General features: G+C 33.2%; 1 long non-coding RNA gene across 1 annotated transcript; it reads right to left on the bottom strand.

Annotated features, from left to right (window-relative positions):
- Positions 1-657: 657 nt before the first annotated feature.
- On the bottom strand, positions 658-14,852 carry LOC111525858. The gene is made up of 4 exons (XR_002726222.2): positions 14,750-14,852; positions 3,181-3,239; positions 2,480-2,545; positions 658-1,022 (listed from the first exon to the last, which is right to left on the bottom strand). It is a non-coding gene; the product is annotated as an uncharacterized LOC111525858 (long non-coding RNA).
- Between the last annotated feature and the right edge of the window lie 1,524 nt (positions 14,853-16,376).

The following is a 16,376-nucleotide window of genomic DNA, read 5'->3' as shown; positions in this document are numbered from 1 at the left end:
TAAGAACACTTGACATATTGGCTGTAGGGCCTAATTTAGTCCAGTAAGACTCAATCTTAACTTGATTACATCTGCACAAACCTTACTTTTACATAAGGTTATAGTCTAAGGTTCTGTGTGGACATAATATTTGGAGGAGTGTGCCATTCAACCTACTGTAGTCATCCCTGTGTCTCTCCCAAAATTTATATCTGCTTATGTGCCAAATTTATTCTCCTAATCCTAACATCCCCATTTTTTTTTAGCTAATTCCAAAATCTCATCTAAATATCATCAACTCAAAATGTTCCAAATCTCATTATCCAAATAAACCTAAGTCATAGGTGCTGGCCAAATTTCATCTGCACTTAATGATATAACTATTTTTGCTACTGGTCATTGTTGTTATAACTATATAACTTAAATTGTCAATAATTAATAAAAATAGTACAAAAATAGATTTTTGGTGACTTATGTCTGGTGGGATAATACGCTAAAAACAAAATAGTATATGTTGTGTAATTCCATTTATATAAAGTTCAGAGCTAAAAATACTAACCTGTACTGATAGAAGAATGATTACTTCTTTGGGACAAAGGCATAAAATGGAAATATAAGAAATATAAGGGAGACTTCAGAAGTGAAAGAATTTTTTTGTTTTTTTAATCTTGAGTTGGATAATAGTTACAGAAGTGTATACATTTTTGAAAATATGCCAATCTACATAATTAAGCTTTGTGCATTTTCAGAAATTATTTAAAAATAAGTCAGCCAGGCACAGGGGTTCACGTCTGCGATCCCAGCACTTTGGGAGGCCATGACGCTCAGATACCTTGAGCCGAGGAATTCAAGACCAGTCTGAGCAATATGGCAAAACTGTGTCTCCACCAAAAAATGAAAAATTAGCCAGACATGGTGGCACATGCCTATAGTCCTAGATGCTCAGGAGACTGAAGGGGGAGGATGACTTATCCCTGACGGCGGAGGTTGCGGTGAGCTGAAATCATGCTGCTGAACTTCATCCTGGGTGGCAGAGCCAGACCCTGTCTCCAAAAAAAAAAAAAAAAAAGAAAGAAAAAAAGGTTGAAGTAATACATAAAGTTTTAAAAGTATAAATTTTCAATATGAAAACTTTTCTCAGTGCATTCAACAAACTTAACAAATAGGAGATGCATAAAAATTTGTGAAGCACGCAGAAGAGAAGCAAGTGTAAATGATTGGTAGAAAGTCATACTCTAGAAAAATTATTCTTCATATTGCTTCACAGAGCATTTATTTGCAGCAGAGAAAATATTATGTCTATGGTTTATGAAATAACTTCAGAACATCATTTATTAGAACCTAGTTCAAGTACCATTTACTGATATTGGAACACATGTTTATCTGTTTAATATATTTTATTTCAGACATGTATGTCACTTTAAAATTTTCTCACTTATATAATTTTTCATTAACCCATAAACTTTCTGCAGTGATAGTATTAAAATGAGAACCTTTTCACTATATATACTAACATTATACCATTAATATGTATCAGAAAAATTCACTTAAAATGTCTGAGAGCATTTGTGCTAAGTGACAGTGAGGATGTAAGTATAAAGTTAGATCCTTAAACTCTTCGTTCCTATGCTTTATTCTTTTTCAAAATTGATCTGATAACTTTAAGGAGGTCAGGATTGAGATATAGGATACAATTGGCCAATTCTATTAAATATATTTTGAAAACTCAATATTTATTCAAGTATGTTTAATAAAGTAAACCTGGCTTTATTTAAAAATGTTACTTGTTAAGTGAGTTATTCAGTAAAACTTTTAAATAAGAAATTAATTTAAAATTTTTATAAGTGTAAATATAAAGCTGTGAAACAAGACAAAAATGGTAATGGTTAACTAAGATGATGTAATACATTCTAATGTGGAAAAAAATGATTTTTCTTTATTCCAAGGTGATGAATTAGAGGCCTTTAGCATGCATCAGCCACTTGGAAATAGCAAGATAGTGCATAAAGATATGAAAAGGGAAAAGGGAACCCAGCAGAATTGTTGCTGGGAAGCACAAAGAGATCCAAGAAAAGGTTAAAAATCAACACAAAGAGATTTCTAAAGCAATTCAGGAAATGACAGAAGAAATAAACATCTTAACAGAAAAGATGAGCTTCTGGAATTAAAAAGTCAGAGTTTTCTAAACTCACTTAAATTTCAAAATACAAATGAAAGCTTTATCAATAGACTAGGACAGGCAGAGGAAAGAATTGCAGAGCTTGAAGATTAATCTTTCAAACTAATCTAGTTAGGGAAACATAAAGAAAAAAGCATTTTAAAAAATTAAAGTCATTGAGAAATATGGGATTATGTAAAATGAACAAATCTATGAATTACTGGCATTTCTGACAGAAGGAGGAAATTGTAAAAAAATTAGAAAACATATTTGAGGGAATTATTAAAAAAATAATCTCGTTAGACAAGTATACATCCATATACAAAAAAATCCAGAGAACACCTTTGAGATATTATATATGATGAACATCACCAAGGAATATGATCACCAGACTGTCCAAGGTCAACACTGAAAAAAAAAAAATTAAAAGCATATATCAGATGATGCAAACTTTAAACCAACAATAGTAAAAAGGAACAGAGAAAGGTATTACATAATAATAAAATATTCCATTAAACAGGAAGACTTAACTATCTTAATATATACTTACCAAACACCGGAGAACCTAGATTCATAAAACAAGTACATCTAGACCCCAGAAAAACTTAGAAAGCCACACAATAATAGTGAGGGATCTCAACACACTGATAGTGTTAAGCATATTACTGAGGAAGAAAACTAACGACAAAACTCTAGACTTAAACTCAACACATGGCCAAATGCACATAATAAACGTCTACAGAATACTTAATCCATCAACTGCGGAATATATATCTTCACATCTGCACATGGAACATACTCCAAGGTTGACCACATGGACCATAAAATAAGTCTCAATAAATTCAAAAAATTGAAATTATACCATTATATGCTCAGACCATAATGGAATTTAAATAGAAATCAATGCCAAGAAGATCTCTCAAAATCACACAATTACATGGAAATTAAACAACTTGCTCCAGAGTGACTTTTGGGTAAACAACACATTTAAGGAAGAAATACAAAAAAATTTTGAAATAAATGAAAATAGAGGAAGAACATACCAAAATCTCTGGGTTGTAGTCATAGCAGTGTTAAGAAGAAAGTTTATAGTAGTAAACACCTGTTGCAAAAAATTAGAAAGATCTCAAATTAATGATCTAAGATTGTTATGTAGAGAAACTAAAAATCAAAAATAAACCAACTCCAACGTTAGCAGAAGGAAATAATAAAAACTAAAATTAGAGAATAAGATAATGTAATTGAGACCAAAAATCCATACAAAGAGCCAATGGAATCAAAATTTCTTTTTTAAAAATGATAAATTGACAGATCATTAGACACATTAACAAATAAAGAAGAGCCAAATAAGCACAATCAGAAACAACAAAGGTGACATTACAACCAATCCCACAGAAATATAAAAGAACTTCAGATACTATTAACAACACCTCTATTCACACAAACTAGAAAATCTGGAGAAAAGTAAATAAATTTCTAAGATGGATTCAGATCCAAATTTTACAGGATACACACACACACACAAAAGAGCTGGTACCAATTCTAGTGAAACTATTTCAAAAAATTAAGGAGGAAGGATTCCTCCCAAACTCATTCTATGAAGTCAGCATCTCTCTGATATGAAAACCTGGAAGAGAAATGACAAAAAAAGAAAAAAAAAAACCCAAAAAACTAGAGGTCAATATCTCCAATGAACATGGACACAAAAATCCTCAACAAAATGCTAGCAAATCAAATCCAGTAGCACATCAAAAATTATTTCATAACAAATAGACTTTATTCCTGGGGTGTAAGTTTAGTTCAACATACACAAATCAATAAATATGATTCACCACATAAACAGAATTAACGCAAACCATATTATCATCTCAATAGATGTGGAAAAAGCTTTTGATTGAATCCAACATTTCTTCATGTTGAAACCCTCAACAAACTAGACGTTGAAGGAACATACAACAAAATAATAAAAGCCATTTATGACAAACCCATAGCCAATATCATATTGAATGGGCAAAAGCTGGAAGCATTCCCCTCATTCACTGGAACAAGACAAGTGTGTTTAATTTCACCACTTCTATTCAACATACTACTAGAATTCCTTGCCATAGCAGTCAGTCAAGAGAAATCAATAAAAGGCAACCAAATAGGAAAAGAATTCAAACTATGTTCTTCACTGATGATATGATTTTATACATAAAAAATCCTACAATCTTCACCAAAGGCTCCTGGAACTGATAAAAGACTTCAGTAATGTTTCTGGATAAAAAGTCAATGTAAAACATCAGTTCTGTAAAGGAATAACTTTCAGGCTAGGAACCAAATAAAGACACACACACACACACGACCTGGAAATATATCTAACCAAGGATCTACAAGAAGAGCTACAAAACACTGCTGAAAGAGATAATAGATTACACAAATAAATGGAAAAATATTTCATGCTCGTGGATTGGGAGAATCGATATCATTAAAATGGTCACACTTTCCAAAGCAATCTACAGATTCAATCTATTCATATCAAATTACCGATGTCATTTTTATACAATTAGGAAAAAACTATTCTAAACTTCATGTGGAATCAAAAAGAGCTCGAATAACCAAAGCCTAAGGAAAACGAACAAAACTGGAGGCTACTATAAGGCTATAATATCCAAAACAGCATGGTACTGGTCCAAAAACACATCAACCAATGAAGCAAAATAGAGAATCTAGAAATAAAGTTGCACACCTACAGCCATCTGATCTTCCAGAAAGTCAACAAAAATAAGCTATGTGGAAAGAGTTTTCTATTGAATAAAGGATACTGGGAGAGCTGGCCCAGCTGTATACAGAAAAATGAAGCTAGATCCTCACATTTTACCATATATAAAAATTAACTCAAGATGGAGTAAAGATTTAAATGTAAGACCTTAAACTGTAAGAATCCTAGAAGAAAACCTAGGAAATACCATTCTGGGTATTGGCTTTGGGAAATATGGCTAAGTCTTCAAAAGCAACTGCTATAAAACAAGAATTGACCAGTGAAACCAAGTTAAACTAAAGAGCTTCTGCACATCAGAGGAAACAGAGCAAATAGACAATTTACAGAATGGGAGAAAATATTCACAAATTATGCATATGACAAGCATCTAATATACAGAATTTATTTATAAAGAACTTAAACAATTAAACAAGAAAAAAAATCAACCCCATTAATTTGTGGGCAAAAGACATAAGCAGACACTTTTCAAAAGAAGACATACAAGTAACTGACAAACATATGAAGAAATTCTCCACATCACTAATCATTAGAGAAATGCAAATCAAAACCACAATGAGATAGCACCTCCTACCCATCAGAACGTCTAAAACATCAAAAAACACCAGATGCTGGCAAGGCTACAAAAGAAATGAAATGCTTATAAACTTCTGGTGGGAATGTAAATTAGCCTCTGTAGAAAGCAATTTGGAGATTTCTAAAAGAGCTTAAAATAGAACTACCACTGAACCCAGCAATCCCATTATTGAGTATATATATATACAAGAAAATAAATTATTCTACCAAAAGGACACCTGCACCCATATGTTTCTAATGGCACTGTTCACAAGAGCAAAGACATGTAAACAACTTTGGTATCCATCAAAGGTGGACTTGATGAAGAAAATGTGTTTCATAACACCATGGAACACCATGCAGCCATAAAGAGAATGAAATGATGTTCTTTGCAGCAACATGGATGCAGCTGGAGGCCATTATCCTAAGTGTATTAACACAGGAACAGAAAACCATATAACACATATGCTCACTTATAAGTGGGAGCTGAACATTGGGTTCTTGTGGACATAAAGGTATTAACAATAGCCACGAGGGAGCACTAGAGTAGGGAGAGAAGGAAAGGACAAGGGCTTAAAAACTTCCTATCTGGTACTGTGCTCACTCCTCAGCATCACACAATGTACCCATTTCAACTGTTCACTTTTAGTCAATAATCAATCATTCCGGGACTTGTCAATAGAATGTGTTCACGCTTAGAATGTTGTATAATTCTGGCAGTTACCTTATTGTGCATGCAATAACCACAACTTGCAATTGTGGAGTAATATACTAAATAAAGATCCAGAATAATCAAATTTTGGAGGATCATATAAAATATACAAGAATACACTTGTTTTCATCATTCCACAGAATTCATTTTTTCTCATTAAGCTATTTTCTATCTTCGTTTATTCTCTTTGCCACCTACAAGTTTCTGCAGCAGTATGTGTCTTTTTGCTAGATAATAGTTTCAATTTTCTTTGTTCTTAAGTTTAATTAGAAATTTCATTGAGATAGTTAAATGTCGTTTTTTGCCAATTTTCCCCTGAATTCAGCTAGCCTCTAAGAAGCGATACACAGAAGGATAAAGCACTTGATAATTTCCTCAATATAAGAACTGTGATCTGCTAAATACTGATAGCTATAGTGAAAATGGTAAAGACCTGTAGGACTGGTTTTCAGACTTTGATGTGCATCAGAATGCTTGAGAAGACTGAATGTTAGTTTTAGTTCTCCAAAATATCCATCCATACCTCCTGTTTTCTTGCACCATTCCTTGTATTACGTGGGTTAATTAGGGTCTTCTAGTGAACTGATGTTAAAATGAAATTATAGGTACAAAATAGACATTGAAGGAAAGGGCTGTATAGATCAAGAACAGAGAGTCAAAGAGGGGCAGGAAGCATTCAGACTAAGAAAGAGTGACCCCAGTGAGGGGTAGAGGTGAGGAAGTATTTGATATGAAGAGTCTCAGACTGCAGCAGAGTTCTAAAATGCTTTGGCCAAAGTATTACAGTGGGCCAAAATTGCCTGTTAAAGGTCTTGCATCTTGCAGAAATCTGCCTCCTTTAGTACACCTGCTCTACTCAGTCATTGGGTAGGAGTAGTCTTCACGCAAACGTGAGTCTGGATGCAAAAGCAGAACAGTTGAGGCCATCAGTTAACCTTGCTCCCACAACAGGAGATCTGAGTGGAACATTTCCTTGGCCAACACAGCTTGTCAAGACACACATTTCTGGGCTCCACTCTGAAGAGTTCCTGATTTAGTAAGTCTGGAGGTGGGCCTTGGGATTTGCATTTTTAACAAATTGCATGTACTGCAGATCCAGAGACCATATTATGTTCAATGATTATAAAAAAACATTCATTTGCTAAACTTACTTCTTAGGATATCTTGGGGTTGAAACTTAAATATATATGCTAAAATAAAGCCTTTTTTGTACATAAAGTTTCTCTGGAGCTTGACCTCAGTAAAATATTGAATAATTCAATGAGAGTGAATGTTAGTTTAGAAAAATGTGTAACTTCTGCTGAGATGAAACTGCTTTAACAGCATTTGTCTGGTGCAAAAGAAAAAACCTGGGACTCTTTTCTTGCTTTGACTTACTTCTCAGAAGAGAAAACCCAAGTTTTCTTTGTTATATTTTAATAGTTAACATCCTGTATATTGAAACAATACATTGAAAATTCAAAATGCATACAGGAACCATGGGTTTGAGTGAGATTATGCTTAGGGAGAAAAATATTTAATTAATAAAATCTGCTAATCATGCAGACCAAAATTCCAATGTGTTGTGTTCACAGTTGGTAAAATAAATAAATAAATAAATAAAATAAAAATAAAACTGTCACAAGGATTCTCTTGCATAACAAAGAATTATAGGGAATAATTCAGATAATCAATTATAATATTTAGGACTTTGGCAATAGGCAATGTAATTTTACTCAGCAATATTGGGGTAGGAAAAATAAAGACCTAGCATCTGAGACAAGAATGAGAACGAACAGATTGAAAAACAATGAAACTTACCACCTATTAGGCAACATAGGTACTCAATGCTCCTCAACAGAAGATCAAGTCTCTTCTTACTGCTTAAACAAATGGAATATTAAAGCAAGTGTGCAGTCCATCCCCAGAATCAGTGGGGCACCCAGATGCTAGGTCCAGTAGAAGGACTTACGCTAAGAGTACTATCTCAGAACTAGAATTGAGGGAAAGAGGGAAGGAAATGTGCTAGTAACATTAATTCAACCCTATTAGCAAGCAAATCAGACAGTAAACAACGAGCAGAGGAGAAAAATCACCTGTAGAAAGAAAGTGGGCTCTTAAAAGCTTTCACTAGAAGCAAATACATAAGCAATAACTGAGACTATCCTACAATTACGAAGAAGGTTCCTAAGACTAGCAGAAAATATAATAACAAAAAGATAACCAAAAAAGTACAAATTTTATTCAAGGAAGAGATGAAGCATCAACCAGATATTATTCTATAATCACACAGTTTAAGGCTTATCAGTTCATTGATTTGTTTTTAGTGAATGAGTTTCAAAACTGTCTTCAAAACAAATTGCATATTTCCTGTGACTCATAACACAAAAATATGGGTAGTAAATGGTAAAGTTTTCACTATGGAATGTAGGAATGCTATTCTTAGTTTTGATTTATTTCAGAAAGTCTAAGTGAAGAAACTTCTGCATTATGGCTTTATGTTTGTTAAGTTTATATCCAAGTTCATTCATGTAAATAAGATGATATTTTAATACAGAAATATAAACAAAGTAAATTCAACTGAACTCTCACCATAAAGTTTTTTAAATATTGAAATTATGAAAAGTCAAAGACTGCTAAGAGCCATGAGTAGCTGAAGAGGAAACAAAGGATTCTTCCGTAGGACTTACAGAAGGAGTTTGGCCATGCTGACACCTTGACTTAAGACTTCTAGTCTACCCTAATGTGACGGAATGCACTTTTATTGTCTTAAACAATTTACTTTGTGGTACTTTGTTATGGAAACCCCAAGCAACAAATACAGATTTTGGTACCAGTCATGGGTACTGTTGTAACAAATACCTAAACATGGTTAATTGGTTCTGGCATTTTGTAATGGCAAAGACTGAAAGAATTTTGAGATGCATGCTGGAAAAAGTATATATTGCCTTGAAGAAATTATTGTCAGAAATATAACCATTGATTTATATGAACAATATATATATGAATAATATAATTTATATGAATAATATAACCAGCAATTTTGATGAGGCCTCAGTTGAAAGTGAAGATAATAAGGAAAGCTCCGATTTTCTTAGGGACTACATACATCATCAAGAACAGTATGTCTGTAGAAATACAAACATTAAGGGTGCTTCTGGTGAGTTCTCAGAAAGAAATGAGTAGCATGTTATTGGATATCGGAGAAGAGGCAATCCTTGTTAAAAACTTTCAGAAAATTTGGCAGAATTAATAGACAGTGTTGGGTAAAAATTAAAATTTGAATATTTAGTTGACAAGATTTCCAAGCAATCTGTGAAAAAATATGTTCTGTTTTCTCTTTGCTGCTGTTAGTAAAATGTGAGCAGAAAGAGTCAAATTGAGAAACACACTATTAAATAAAAAGAAACAAGAATTTGATGATTTGAAAAATCTCCAGCCTATCCATATTATAAAAGATGTTAAAGCATACTCTACAGAGAATGGCTAGAACCTTCAGAGAGAGCATAATGCTGTTACAACTTTCTTTCAGACTTAGTCCCTAACATTTAAGTCTTTAATCCATCTTGAATTAATTTTTGTATAAGGTGTAAGGAAGGGATCCAGTTTCAGCTTTTTACATATGGCTAGCCAATTTCCCCAACACCATTTATTAAATAGGGACTCCTGGCCGGGTGCGGTGGCTCAAGCCTGTAATCCCAGCACTTTGGGAGGCTGAGCCGGGCGGATCATGAGGTCAAGAGATCGAGACCATCCTGGCTAACACGGTGAAACCCCGTCTCTACTAAAAATACAAAAAAAACTAGCCGGGCGAGGTGGAGGGTGCCTGTAGTCCCAGCTACTCCAGAGGCTGAGGCAGGAGAATGGCCTGAACCCAGGAGGCGGAGCTTGCAGTGAGCTGAGATCTGGCCACTGCACTCCAGCCTGGGCGACAGAGCGAGACTCTGTCTCAAAAAATAAATAAATAAAATAAAATAAATAGGGACTCCTTTCCCCATTTCTTGTTTTTGTCAGGTTTGTCAAAGATCAGATGGTTGTAGATGTGTGGTATTATTTCTGAGGGTTCTGTTCTGTTCCATTGGTCTGTATCTCTGTTTTGGTACCAGTATCATGCTGTTTTGGTTACTGTAGCCTTGTAGTATAGTTTGAAGTCAGGTAGTGTGATGCCTCCAGCTTTGATCTTTTGGTTTAGTATTGTCTTGGCAATGCAGGCCCTATTTTTGGTTCCATATGAACTTTGAAGTAGCTTTTTCCAATTCTGTGAAGAAAGTCATTGTTAGCTTAATGGGGATAGCATTGAATCTATAAACTACCTTGGGCACTATGGCCATTTTCATGATACTGATTCTTCCTATCCATGAGCATGGACTGTTCTTCCATTTGTTTTTGTCCTCTTTTATTTCTTTGAGCAGTGGTTTGTAGTTCTCCTTGAAGAGGTCCTTCATGTCCCTTGTAAGTTGGATTCCTAGGTATTTTATTCTCTTTGAAGTAATTGTGAATAGGAGTTCACTCATGGTTTGGCTCTCTGTTTGTCTGTTATTGGTGTATAGGAATGCTTCAGATTTTTGCACATTAATGCCAGAAAGTAGAACAAATTATGCAACAAAATTTTCACTGTAGAAAACGTTAATCAATCTCCAGAAAACAAGGATTAACTAAAGGAGCATACACAAACTTTTACTCTTGAAAACAAATGGCACTAACATTCTTACTAATGGTCGGCATTAACTCTGGAGATTATTTCCTTAATCATTGCCAAGATGCTAACAATGAGGACTATGGACTTAGAAAAAATTATGCATTCATTAATAGGACTGAAGAGAGTTTAGAAAGCATTTAGTACACAACCATTTCTCCTCTTATGTTGTATATGAAAAAACAGAAGTTCAGAAACAGTAAGTGACATATCCAAGATGCAACAGTGAATTAGGGGCATGGCAAGAAAGAAACTGAAATCCATGACTTCAAGTGATGCCTTTCCTTTTGAATAATATACTACATTTGGAAGAACAAAAGCTTTGGAGAAAGTTGCTATCATGGGAATAGCCATCTAACATTCATAAAATAAAATGAGTATAATACTGGAGTTGAATATGACTTTAAGAAATTAATAACATTTGACTACTAATAGCACTACTGCCTCTATATACAACTTTATTTCAAAGACGCCTCACATATATTCAAAGAACTATATTTAAAATAGCAAAAACATATTTATAGAAACTTTTAGATACATAATTGTCAACAGTATTTTAATAAGAAAATCTTGTAGAATATTTCTCTACGCCAATTTATGTGATCAAGAAAACTAACGACCTTTGTTCGCATGTGGTATGTAAACAAACTTGAAATTTTACTTCATATTTGCATATGGTATGCGAAAGACATAAATTGAACAAATTCCTAACAAACCAAATTAAAAATAGCCTTTAATTATGTGATGCACACTACTTCCTTTGACTAGCCCATGCATGAAAAATTAAAATTTACAATAGCATTGTAAATGTCTCATTCAATGGAGAAAAATAAACAACAGTTGAATTATATAAATTGGAATCATTTCTGGAATAGAAACACATTATCATTGAAAGTTTAGGTATAGCTAGGTAATCTATGAATGAATTTCTAGTCTGCATTGTGAGTCAAAATGATTTGAGAATCTAGAATTTCATTCGCTTTTGTCTCTTCTGGCACAATATTGAGATTCATTTTTTAACCCAAAATTTCATCCAATAAACATTTACATATATTCAAATCTCCACTAAATTAAACATACCCTATATAGATGCAAATGCAGGCATACAGATCTTTCTCTTGAATGTGGTTTCTGCTTGATCTCTCTCCTTTCAACAGGTAGAAAGGGTGTTCATTTTATTTCCTAACTCGGTGGTAATCTCAACCTTTTTCATGGCGTTGATTGTCATCTTATATACTGATTACTCATAAATTTGATTTCCAGAATTTACCTCTGAGTTCCAAAACCAGCCATCCAAACATTCAATTAATATTTCCACTCCAGCATCAAATATTTCCATTTCAAAGGCATGTAAATCAAGTGTTAACTAAACCACCTCCCTGAAAACCTGGTTTTCTTTCACTGTTTTATGTATCACTCAACGCCACTGTACAAATTAAAAAGCCAGGAGTCGACTTTGAAATCTCCATATCTAACACACCATAAAATTTCAGATACTTTAATTATTAAATATCTATCTGATTTTTTACTCCACTACCTCATTATTTTTTTCATTTTTTTCATCAGTTTTACAAGATTTATAGAATACTCCACTACTTTAATACAAGAACTTGTCACCTCTCACCTGGATCATGGTACTATCATATTAAATAGTCTCACTCTTTTACTCTACAGCCTAATCAGCACAATTTCCACAGCGTTGCCAGCAATTTTTTTCTTTTCACTTAATAATTGCTGTTTTTTAAAAATGTATAAACATATGTGTAATTTTATTTTAATGTGTAATTACACCATATGATTTGACAGTCTATTTTTCTTTCTTCTTTGCTTTTCTCCATACTCCCTCTCTTATTACATCTAAATCCACATCATTCCACCCTACTCATGTAGCCTATGTTAAAAACCTAGTACATATTGCACCCTTCCATGTCATTTTCCATGCAAAATTAAATATCTATACACACAAACATTCATGCATACTTTATAAGTATTTATATTTAATTTTAGTGTTCTTTTAAAATTTACCATATTAAATTATTTATTACATTTTTGCGTTTTCCTAAATATGTAGGTATTACTACAAATTAATTTATACATGTCTAATTCATTATTCTCAATGATTACAAAACATTTCCTGGGTTAAGTGAGCAGAAATTTATTCAGGCTTTTTAATTGACACATCTCCATGTTTTTCTACTTATTATCTACATTGTGATTTTTTCAAACCTGAACCCAATTATATCTACTTGAACTCAACCTCTGACCCCCAAAACACAAGGCCTGTGTATTTTGCCTCTACCTACCTCTGAAGCCTCATTGACTCCTATACACCTTTGTACACTTTGAGTTACACACACACACACAAACACACACGTGCCTACACAATTCATTTGGTATCTTCTCTTCCTAAAGAATTGAGCTTTTTGTTACATATCAAGGGATCTTTTGTTTCATTTTTCTAAATAACATATTATCTAGTTAAATGTCCCCCAGAGCACCAAACATCAGAGTATTGCAATTATTATTACTTATTATTAATGTAATATTACATTAACTTGTGGTTTTTGTCATTGTCCGTCTTTCACAAGTCCAGGAATTTTTTTCTGCCTTTTAGTTTTATATTTATTTCAATTTCTTTGTTTGCTTTTTTTTTTTTTTTTTTTTTTGAGACAAAGTCTCACTCTGTCATCCAGCCTGGAGTGCAGTGGTGTGATCTCAGCTCATTGCAATCTCCCCTTCTTGAATTCAAGCAATTCTCGTGCTACAGTCTCCTGAGTAGCTGGGACTACAGGTACGTGCCACCACACCCGGCTAATTTTTGTATTTTTGGTACAGAGGGTTCTTACCATGTTGGCCAGGCTGGTCCCAAACTCCTGACCTCAGGTGTTTTGCCCAATTCAGCCTCCCAAAGTCCTGGGATTACAGGCATGTGTTGTTGCCCTGGGGCCATTTTAATTTCTTTACATCTCTAGTACTTAGTACAAAACACTGAATATACTAGCAGTCAGTATAGTTGATGAATAAATTATAATAAATACGTAAAATAAGCACAAAATAAGAATTAAAATATTATGATTACTGAAAATATAAATTAATATTTGAAGAAAAGTTAGAAGAAATAGATTAGTTTGAATATTATATTGAATATTATAAACATTTGCAATTACTAAACATAAATTGGATTTTGAAGTTTCTTAATAAAAAAGCAGCAGCTTGAAAAAAAAAGTTAGTTCTTTAGACTAACTAAAGTGAACTTTATATTATAGTACTTAGATGTAAAATAAATGTTTCTATTTGGTACTTAATAAGTTACAATTTTCTTGAAATTTTTTAACACTCTTTTGAAATTAATATCCGTTGGAAATCATGACAATAATCATAATTACAACACTTATGAATTCCTACTTGATGGCTGATATTGTTTTATGCACTTCACATACATTATATTATAAACTCTTTACATACCTCAAGGGACAAGTCTATTATTTTCATTTTAATGATAGTGATATGATGGTACATAGAAATGAATGTGGCCAACTTCCTAGAGCTAACAACTAGAGAAGGCAGAATGTTTAATCTTCCATTTAATAAATTTTTCAAAAAATTAATAATAAACAGCTTAGAAAAATCTAAAGATGATTCTCCAATGGTTTATGCTCTATTTCAAATCTCCTCACTGCATATTTATTTTTCTGCTAAGCAGTTTAAGACACTGTTTCAGTATCTACTGCTGAATCATAGATCTTCCAAAACTTAATGGCATAAAACAAAACTATTTCTCATTATTTTATGCAATGACTATGGATAGCTGAGTGGTTCTCAGTTCCTTGCTTCATCAGATGGGGTTATTAATTCAGCTGCATTAAGGTGATAGCTAGACCAGACTGAAAGGTCCAAGAAGGCTTCACTTACAGAGCTATTCCACCAGGCCTTTCTACATGGGCGCTTTGCTTCTTTACAGCTTGTTGGTCTCAGGAAAGTTGAAGTTCTTATGTGGCAGCTGGTTTCAAAAAAAGACCGAAAGTGAAAGCTGCCAGTCCTTGTAAGAGCTGAGCATGGACCTGAAGTTTCTATTGGATGAACCGCATCACAAGGTCAGTCTGGACTGCAGGCCAAGCCAGTCCAGATCCCAGGGAAGGGAAAATGAAATTTTCCACTCGATGAAAGGGGCAATGATTATATGTGGAGAGGAAGATAATTGTGTATGGCTGTCTTCGGTGACTATAGCTCAGTTACACACCTATACTTTATAATTATTTTTCATATATTTGTTTTCCTACTCTTTTGTGGTAGTATTGGAAATAGTAGAATGTGAAAAAGAAAGTATTATGAAAGAACAGAAGTACACGGGAAGCTATGTGACCCAAACATTAGTATTTTAATGCAGAATTTGAAATGACCCTAAAAATCCTTATTTTTCTTTAGGTTTATACAAGGGCAAGGGAAATTGAGCAACTTATGCCATGGACTAGGGGTAAGAAAGAGGAATCTGTGATTTTGGAGTACTGCTTGTAAGTCAATAAAGCTAAAAATAAAACAAATCAAAACAAAACAAAATCCAAGGTGCTTGATGAATATATGCAGGACAAGAATGGAAAGAAAAGGGAGGGACAAAATGTAAAGGACTTTGAATGACAGGCTGAGGACCTAAACTAGACATTTTTGCCCAGAGCAAGCACTGGGCTTATTATATTAAACTCAGTAGAGACAATATAACTAAGGGAGAATCATCCAGAGGTTACTTTGACTCACTCAGCGATGCCCAAATTTTGTCAAATGTTTGTTTTTTAAACACATATTTTCCTAGCTTTGAAATATTATACCAAATATTTTAGACAAGGATGTTATTGATAGTGCCAAACAAAATACCTTAGTTTAAACGTTTAGAAAAGTGTCATACTCAGCAACAGGGATTAAATGATTTTTCTAAGACTTCTAAAAATATTTATCATTCAATTAAAATAATATATGTAAAAAGCTCTATAGAATAAATGTTATTAGTATCATTAACTAATAAAACTAATTTAGAGCCTAATATCTCTTACATGAAATCAGGATGAAACAATATTGTCCCATCCCCTATAAATACACTCAGTCAACCTAATCCTGAATAATAGCAGCAGTACATACATCACTAAAACCAGAGAATTTGAAAGGTAAGGAATTGACTAACTTATTTGACCCAATTTTAAACTTGTTTTTCATTGCCACCTTCAAACATCTGCATCTTCTTTACCTCTTTCAGTTTTCCTAGAATTGAAGAGAGTTAGAGCCTTACTCTGGATTAGGTTTTGGAATGAGGGAAAGTCATTAATTAAAATTCTTATATTTTAATTTTAATTTTTACCTTTTTAAACTTTATTTCTCTTTAGGTTGCTTAAAGTCTTTTGGTATGAATGTGTGGTGATTATTATTCCCTTTTAATGAGGTCTTGTTTATTTAAATTATTAATATATTATAAACTGTAATGTATGTATTGATATTAACTGTTTAATGTATGATGTGACATTTTTAAAATATGTTAGTTTCCGTATTTATA

The sequence above is a fragment of the Piliocolobus tephrosceles genome, chromosome 13 (assembly GCF_002776525.5).
Source record: "Piliocolobus tephrosceles isolate RC106 chromosome 13, ASM277652v3, whole genome shotgun sequence".
Taxonomy (NCBI): domain Eukaryota; kingdom Metazoa; phylum Chordata; class Mammalia; order Primates; family Cercopithecidae; genus Piliocolobus; species Piliocolobus tephrosceles.
This window is presented reverse-complemented; position numbering and strand designations above follow the sequence as displayed.